The following is an 8933-nucleotide window of genomic DNA, read 5'->3' as shown; positions in this document are numbered from 1 at the left end:
CCGGTTCTCTGAAGTGTTGCTTCATCCCCCCGTTTTAGCAGAATTCACAAGGCGTTACTCAATGCGCACCTTTTGCACCAAAATCGTCAGGGCTTAGACCCAAAACTGTGTGTTTGTCTGCTCTGGGCTTCACCTTCTCCCAAATCATCTTAAATAAAAATCTTAATGCAAAATTGTGCTGTCACTGGAGTGACACTTTTCCAAGTTACTGCTAATCTTAATGAAAAATAGTGCTGTCACTGGAGTGACACTTTTCCAAGTAATTGCTAGTTGGAACAGTGTGACTTTACCGTACTTTGGGAAAAACCGATGTCAATCTTACTTGTCTGACAGCTTCTGTCACTGATATAGAGGGGCTGCTGCCTGTGGAGATTTCTGGAGCTGATCAGCAGCACAGCCAGGAGGAACAAACTCGCCTGGCAGCTGATGTCCAGCTGGAAGGGGCTCCTGGATCCCAGGAAAGGTCCCACTCTGCAGCAGCCCATCCTCCACAAGGAAAATCCACTCACTTAGAAGATGCTAGGCATGCAGATGTGGCCATTTAGACTTACCCTGACTGCTGAAATTGGATTTTTTTTGTCCCCAGGAAAGTTCTTATTAAGACAGAAAGTTTCCTTGATGTGTGTATGCACGCACAGTGATGTGCAGGAACTTCTCCTTTTTCTCTGGGTAGAGAAACAGGCTGGAAACTTGAGCACTTTTTTAGCCAGAGAGGTTTGGTTTCCCTCACCCTCCCATGAAAAGCATTTCAGATCTGGGTTTTTAAAAAAATAAGATCAAAGAAAGGAAACTATTTTCTCATGTCCCAGGCTATCTGCAACATTCCTTCCCCCCCAAAAAATCAGCCAGCTCACATCACTTCAATGATACTGCAAGAAATCTTCCTATTGCAATAGCTGGGTTCAGCTCTTGATACCCTGGAGAGCTACAAGTCATGCTCTGAGCAGAACATGGGATTTGGTCAGTGAGGCTGACTGAGGCTGCCAGGGCAAGGATGGGATCCTTGCCAGCAGAGCAGAGCGGGAATAGATCAGGGAAAGTACCAAAGGGTAAGCGAGAAAAGGTGAGAACCAGGATGGGTTAGGGAGATGGGACAAGAGAGATGAGAAATCATAGAGTCACAGACTGGTTATGGTTGGAAGGGACATTAACGGTCCCTTAGTGCCACTCCTGCCATAGGCAGGGACACCTTCCACTGTCTCAGGCTGCTCCAAGCCCTGTCCAGCCTGGCCTTGGACACTGCCAGGGATCCAGGGGCAGCCACAGCTTCTCTGGGCACCCTGGGCCAGGGCCTCACCACTCTCACAGCCAGGAATTTCTCCCCAATATCCAATCTAACTCTGCTGTCTGTCAGTCTGAAGCCATTCCTCCTTGTCCTGGCACTCCAGGCCCTTGTCAAAAGTCCCTCTCCAGCTTTCATGTAGAACCTCTTCAGGCCCTGCAAGGCCACAATTCAGTCACCCCAAAGCTTCTCCTCTCCAGGTGAACAATCCCAGCTCTCCCAGCCTTTCCTCCCAGCAGAGCTGCTCCATCCTCTGCTCATCCTGGAGCTCCTCTGGACTCTCTCCAGCAGCTCCAGCTCCTTGCTGTGCTGTTCCCCAGGGCTGGGGCAGCTCTGCAGGTCTCTGGGGTCTCACCTGAGGGGGCAGAGGGGCAGAATCCCCCCTGCCCTGCTGCCCAGGCTGGGGCTCAGCCCAGCTTCAGGGGGTTCCTGGGGGCTCAGCCCAGCCCCTCACCCAGCACATGTTCTCTGCAGAGCACCAAAGGCCATGTGCTCCAGTCCGAGCCAAACCACATCACCCCTGTGAGACCTTAGACAACTGGCTAACTCTGTTTCCTTCCTTAATTCATTGTTTGTTTTCATTTGGGCTGTAAAACCTTGGGGACAAGGACTGCTCTCTGCTTTTACTGGATCTCATTTCAGGGTAGGTGTGGCTCCATTTATCACCAAATAAAAGAGCTCGTATTTCTGTGAAGTCCTATGTAGAGATGTGATTTTTTTACCTTTTTTTTTTGTTTTTTTTGTTCTGGGGTTCCAGTTGCACATTCTAGGACACAATACTAAAAACCTGGTAATAATACTTTGACCATGCATGTCAAATTTAATTTTCTCTTCCCTGTGACTGCTACAAAAAGCTTAAAACATATTCAAGGCATGGGCCTTGCCAGCAGACGGACACAGATATCTCCAGGGAACACCCAGGAGTTTATTTTTATTTCATTTGCCAAGGATTTCCAGGGCAGCCAGCTCTGAGTTAACACTTTGTAAGAGCTTTTCTTGGCCTCAGACCTCTTGCAGTGGTGACCTGCAAACCTTTGGCTGGAGGAGGATGAGCAGCCAGAGCCTCAGAGAGCAGGAGCCAAGCTCTTGAGATGAGCTGGGAACAGGCTCATGCTCTGCCCCTGCCTTTGAGGCCAAGCTGAGAATTTGCTCTTAAGGATCCCAAAAAAAGGAGGAGAAATGTCTTTTTTCCCTTGCAGACCAACGTTCCTGGCAGACAGGAGCCTGGTGCTTGCCAGGAGGGGACTCTTGCAGCAATGCAGTTTTGGGGATGCCAGAAGAAACCCAGCACTGGGATGCACTGGGATGCACTGGGATGCACTGGGATGCACAGGTGTTGCCTTTTGGCTGTCTTAGAATTATGGGCAGACAGGGTTAAAGGGCAAAAGGGTTTTACCTCGGTATTTAATAGGATCCATGTGCACAGCTCTGCAAAGGTGTAACATGCTGAGATGCACACACACTGTATAATGTATACAATTTAATGGACTTTGCAAATTAAAATCCTAAATCCTAAAATCCTTCAATACAAAACTTAATAAATGAAGTAATGTTCCCCTATTCTAAAGACAGCTCCCCACTCCCAAAATGAGGCTATAATCCAGTTTACAAAATATGTTTTAGAGAGGAGGTTTCAACCAAGGTAAAAAACTCGAGTTTTGAGATAGTGTAGAGCTCTCTGCCTTCTTACTGTGAATGTTTGGTCTTTCTGCTTTGCAGAACTTAACTAAGCTAGAATATTAGACTACAAAAATTACAAGCATGTAGGCTAAGGGTACAAAGAATGCATAAAGGGTATAGAAAATATATAAAAAGGTATATAAGAAAGAAAAGGCAAAGATCACAGGGATGCACTGGGATGTTTCCCAGCTATCTCCCGGCTACAGGACAGGGAATGGGGACCTTGTGGAATCACCATGATGTCACCTTTCCCATGAAGGGAGCTGGTTGATGGCAGTCAGGGCACGGGCAGGGACAGTCCCGCTCGGCTCTCGGTCATGTCACATCATGCCAGGTTGTGCCACCCTTCCCATGTCTCCTGCTGCTCCCCATTTGTCCCCAGCTCCTCTCTCAGCCCGGCCTGTTGTGCAAATTCTCCTGCTCCTGGCAGACATGTCCCAGCCTGAGATCCCTGAGGAGTTTCTACTGATGAGAGGAATCTGCCAGGGTTACCAATCCTGCTCACTGCTGCAGCTCAGCGAGCTTTGCAGAGGGCAGATGTTCTGCTGGGGAGTTCCTGTGGGGCTCAGAGATGTTTTTGAAGAGCTGAAGAAGTATGAAAGGAATTAGGGAGCCAAAGCAAACAGCTAGGCACTGGGGCATGTCGCTGCTGTGCTGCTGAGTTTTCTCTGCTGTCTGAAGTGCTTTTTGTTCTCCCTGCGTGTTTGTGCCTGATGTGTCTGAGGGCATTTTGGCTGAGGACAAGCTGGATCTCATCTGGAGTGAGGAGAGAATAAACAGTGCACAGGGAGGGTCTGACAGCTCTTCTTGTCTTTGACAAGGCAAAGGCTCAGTGCATTGGATCTTTATTCATTCCTTGTGTACATCAGGTCATGGCTGTGCTCAGTTTTTAGGGAAGACCTTGAGGGGCTGGAGGTGTCCAGGGATGGGAATGGAGCTGGGAAGGGCTGGAGCACCAGGAGAGGCTGAGGGAGCTGGGAAAGGAGCTCAGCCTGGAGCAAAGGAGGCTCAGGGGGACCTTGTGGCTCTGCACAGCTGCTGCCAGGAGGGGACAGCCAGGGGGTCAGGCTGTGCTCCAGGGAACAGGGACAGGAGGAGAGGGAACAGCCTCAGGCTGGGCAGGGGAGGGGCAGGTTGGACATCAGGGAAAATTTCTTCAGGGAAAGGGTTGTCCAGCCCTGGCACAGCTGCCCAGGACAGTGGTGGTGTCACCATCCCTGGAGGGATTTAAAAGCCGTGTGGATGAGGCACTTGGGGACATGGCTCAGTGGTGACCTTGGCAGTGCTGGGGGAATGGTTGGACTCAACAGTCTTGGAGGTGTTCTCCAAGCGAAACAATTCTAGAGTTCAATGATTTTATGCCTGTTTTAAGTTTTAAAACTTGCAGTGAGCATGGAGGAAAAGTAATTGAGCTTTCAATGCCCATTTCACACATTTTCTAAGGTTTTTCAAAGTGATTTTTGTTCACTGTGTGGGGAATTCTTAATGTTTTATCTGCACCACTTCAGCTGAATCCTGAGAGGCTCCCCACAAAATACAAAGCACAGCTTGGACGAGAGGGGGAATCAGTGAGTGAATTTGATCTCATCATTTCCTTCCTGCCTGGTGTTTTCTTGGATCATCTGGAATCTCCCACTGGAGACTGTGTGCCAGAGGTGCAGCAGGGCTGGAGGGAAGGCAGAGGGATGAGTGGGCTTCCCTTGGCAGGACCAGCTCTTGGAAGAGCCATGATGTCACCCATGCTGTGGTGAGGTTTTCTCCAGGCCATGGGCAGGTGAGGGGATGTGTCAGGTGGGGCTTTTCAGGTCCCTCCTTGTCCTTGCCCAACTCCTGACCCCCAGAGAGCAGTCCAAACCCAGCTGCTGTGTGGAAACATCTCCCAGTCCCACTGGGTTTGTCTCCAGCCAGGAGAGGGGCAGCAGCTCCTAACACCTCTTGCCACGGGATGACATAACACGGGAAGGAGTGGGAGGGCATGGGATTTGTCCCCACCTCCAGCCGCCGTGTCCTGCAGGTGACCTTCCACCTCCAAGCTGCTGCAACGCTCCTCCTGCCACTGCTCTTCCCTCCCACGCACGGGGAGTGAGACGTGGGGCTGGGCGGTGCTCCGGGGTGGCAGGAGCTGGCAGGAATGCCATGGCCCAAGGGATGCTGCTCCTGGGGTGCCAGGAGCTGAATGCCATGGCCCAAAGGGATGCTGCTCTCGAGGTGGCAGGAATGCCATGGCCCAAGGAATCTGCTCCTGAGGTGGCAGTGGCAGGAGCTGGCAGGAATGCCATGGCCCATAGGAGTGCTGCTCCCCAGCTGGCAGGAATGCCATGGCCATAAGGGATGCTGGTCTCATGGTGGCAGGAGCTGGCAGGAATGCCATGGCCCAAGGGATGCTTCTCCTGAGGTGGCAGGAATGCCATGGCCACAAGGATGCTGCCCCCGAGGTGGCAGTGGCAGGAGCTGGCAGGAATGCCATGGCCCAAGGGATGCTTCTCCCGAGGTGGCAGGAGATGGCAGGAATGCCATGGCCAAAGGAATCTGTTCCTGAGCTGGCAGGAATGCCATGGCCCAAGGGATGCTGCTCTCATGGTGGCAGGAGGTGGCAGGAATGCCATGGCCCAAGGGATGCTGCTCCCCACCTGGCAGGAGGTGGCAGGAATGCCATGGCCCAAGGGATGCTGCTCCCCACCTGGCAGGAGGTGGCAGGAATGCCATGGCCCAAGGGATCTACTCTGTGCCCGTGGCTGCAGCCCATGGCTGCGGAGGAAGCAGCAGCTGCAGAATGGAAGCTGAACCATTCTAGGGAATCCAGGAGAGCCTCCCAGGGCAAATCCTGGTCTGTGCCCCCACATGTGCTGTGGGAAGAGAGCCTGGGAATAGACAGCCTGGAATTCCTGTATTTTGAGTGGCTGCACAAGACACCACTTTCGTTGGAGCTTCGCAAGGAAGTTTTGTACAGTCAGGGCCAGCTCTGCTGGACATTTCCCCATCCATTCCAGCTCCAAGCAGGAAGCTGGCTCTGTAAAATGCTCCCTCCACGGTCCAGGGCTTTGTTTCCCTTCTTGCTGTTGGCATCCCCAGCCAATGATCTGGCGAGGTGGAGCCGTGGCTCTGCAGCCTGCCTGCTCTACGTGCCTGGGTGTCCATCGGCAGCAAACCACAGCTGGCTGCTGGCCTGGGGACACCGAGGGGTTGCTGAGGAGACGAGGAACAGCATCAGGGAGACGTGGCTCTACGTGACACAGGCAAACAGAGGGGGAAAATCTGGTTATACAGTGCACATCCCGGGCATTCTGTAAGGAAGGATTGTATGGTGTGGAAGAATGACTTGGTCACTACCTTGCTTTCACATGCCACAGCTGGGCACAGCTGGGCACAGCTGGACTTTCCTTTCTCCTTCTTTGGGAGTGATGCAGCCCTGAGCTGTCCAGTGTGAGCAATGGGGTCAGGGGAGCTTGCAGCTTGCTGGCTCCAGACTCCAAATTTCCAATGGTGGCAAAGTCTGAGCTCAAGGTCATGACCGGCGGTGCACTAATCTACCAAAACTCTTGAGCTCAGTCTGCCAAGGCAGATTTGGGAGTGATTCTTGTTTCCTTTTTCACAGAAGCCTTCAAGTTTTAGGCTGCCACTGATATGTGAAGTGAAAGCTGTAAAAGCCCAGGGGGTGGGAATTGTGGTTTTTTTCTTGCAGGGATGCCCCGTGTTTCCCCAGACAAAGCCTGCTGCTCCCAGAGGCACCAAGTCTGCCAAAACACCCTCGGGCATGGCTGGAGTGCCAAGTGGCACAGCCGTGTGCCAGCTGGGCCAAGGAGCCAGACATGAGCACAGCCAGAGTGCCATTCCTGTGCTCCTGCTCTCCTGAACCACAGGGCATGGAACCAGAGTGCCCTTCTGGTGTTCTTTCTCCCCTAAACAACAGGGCATCACCAAATCATGCAGGAACCCTTTCACAGGAAGGGAAAACTCCAGAAGCAAACCCCAGATGGTTTCAGACAAAGCTCGATGAGAAAGAGTTGTTTGCATGATGAAATGGGGATTTATGGATTTTCTTCAGTTTTTCATGGAAGGTTTGTGTCAGAGCCGAAGAGTATTTCCACGGTATTTCTGATTTAGCTGCAGCCTTTGGCCAGGGCTGAAAAACCCACTCCCAAAGGAAAAATTCAAATGTCAGGCTTGGCTCACTGCAGGAAGCAGAGGGTTGGCTGTGGAGGCACAGAGGGAATGACTCTGCTAAAGCAGAGCTCTCTGACTAAGCACAGGGAATATGAAATCCAGGCTCTTAATCCCAGTGCTCTGGGGAACAGATGGTTGTCTGTGGTGAAAAGGAGGCCTCACACTGCTGAAGTCACTACAATCATTCTTAGAACAATTCCAGACTCAAGGCCCTGGCCAAGGGCAGAGTCAGGAGAGAGAAATCAGCACAATTTTTCCTCAGGACCTCGAAGTCTTTCTGTGTCTTTCTGCATATGGAAAGAGAGTGAACTTTCGCTTTTGATCTGGGAGTAATGAATAACTTTCTATGTGCCAACGATTCCCTGGCACTGCTTTGACCCTGTTTTTCCCCTGAAATGAGCAATGGCATGGATTTATTCCTCATTTAGGCACCTCGTGCCACACTTCTTTTATCACATAATTTGCCCTTTTCTAATTTGCCATTCTCTAATAGCTTTATGGCTTTCTCTGGCAGAGGCTTTATGGGTCATTTCCCATCAGGTAAATAAACAAAGAGCCAGTGGCGTCCACTGGCTTCATTTCAGAGCTCTCCTTGCCAGCAGCTCACCCAGGAGAAACTCCTGACCTCTTGAGAGTCTTGTGATGAGTTGATCTGCCTATAAAAGTTGTTTGTGAGGGTGGTGATACCAAGAAAGCGCTTGTTTGGGTGGGGAGAATGTAATTAATGATTCAATTAATTGTAATTAATGACATGCAATTAATAATTGTACAAGAAGAAGCCCCAGCGTGGTTCTGCTCTCTGTGCTTCTGGGCAGGATGCCCAGCCTTGAGCAGAGTAGAATTTTACAGCTGATCTTACCGCTGTGAGCATCTACAGCTTGGTTCACGCTGAGTGAGCAGCGGAACAACCCACAGATAAATTTTATGGCCAGCATTCACTGCCAGGTCTTTATGGCCACCATCACCTGAACCAATTAAATTCACAGAAGCAAAGAGTCCCAGACTGGTTTGGGATGGGAGGGATCTTCAAGATCATCCAGTTCCAACTGGGGATATTTTTCACTACACCAGGTTGCTCCAAGCCTCATCCAACACTTCCAGAGATGGAATATCCACAGCTTCTCTGGGCAACCCAGTCCAGTGCCTCATCCCCCTCACAGTAAAGAATTCCTTCCTAAAAATAGTGAGTTAAATAAATTAAATTAATGCCAGGATTGATCGAATTAATGCTGGGATGGGTTCTAGCACACAGTAAAAATTTAAACCAGCAAGAGAGATGGTAACACCCCCCCCGTGGCCCCCTTGTATTCCTCCTTCCCATTTAAGCATTAGAATTCATTTCTGTGGGATTTTGTGGATGGTGAAAATTGTCATGGCTTCAAGCACATACTGGATATATTCATAGAAATGTTCTTTGTGGGGATGAAATACTCTGAATTTGTGTGTTTCAGGAAAATCCTTGGGAATGGGATTGCTGGAAGATGAGTGAAAGTTTTGGGGAAACATTTTATAGGTTTTCTCAGTGTATCTACATCTGCCCCAGTTCTGGGAAGATTTGGGACCTGTGAAAAAGCCCCTGTTGGAGGTGTCCAGCTGCAGGCAGCAGACAACAGGCAATGCTGGGACATTACTGGAAATTACTTCACCATGACTCCCTGATATTGGAGATCTGTCGTGGCTCCAGTGGGAGGGAATAGATGAAATCTCTGAGCCAGGTCTAAGGGCTGTGGCTGCAGAGAGGTGAGGCTGCAGCTCTGTGCCCAGCAGAGGATGGGATAGCAACGCTCAGCCTGCTGCCCTCCTGTTA

Source organism: Lichenostomus cassidix, chromosome 17 (assembly GCF_008360975.1).
Source record: "Lichenostomus cassidix isolate B80296 chromosome 17, HeHo_3.0, whole genome shotgun sequence".
In the NCBI taxonomy this organism is placed as follows: Eukaryota; Metazoa; Chordata; class Aves; order Passeriformes; family Meliphagidae; genus Lichenostomus; species Lichenostomus cassidix.
This window is presented reverse-complemented; position numbering follows the sequence as displayed.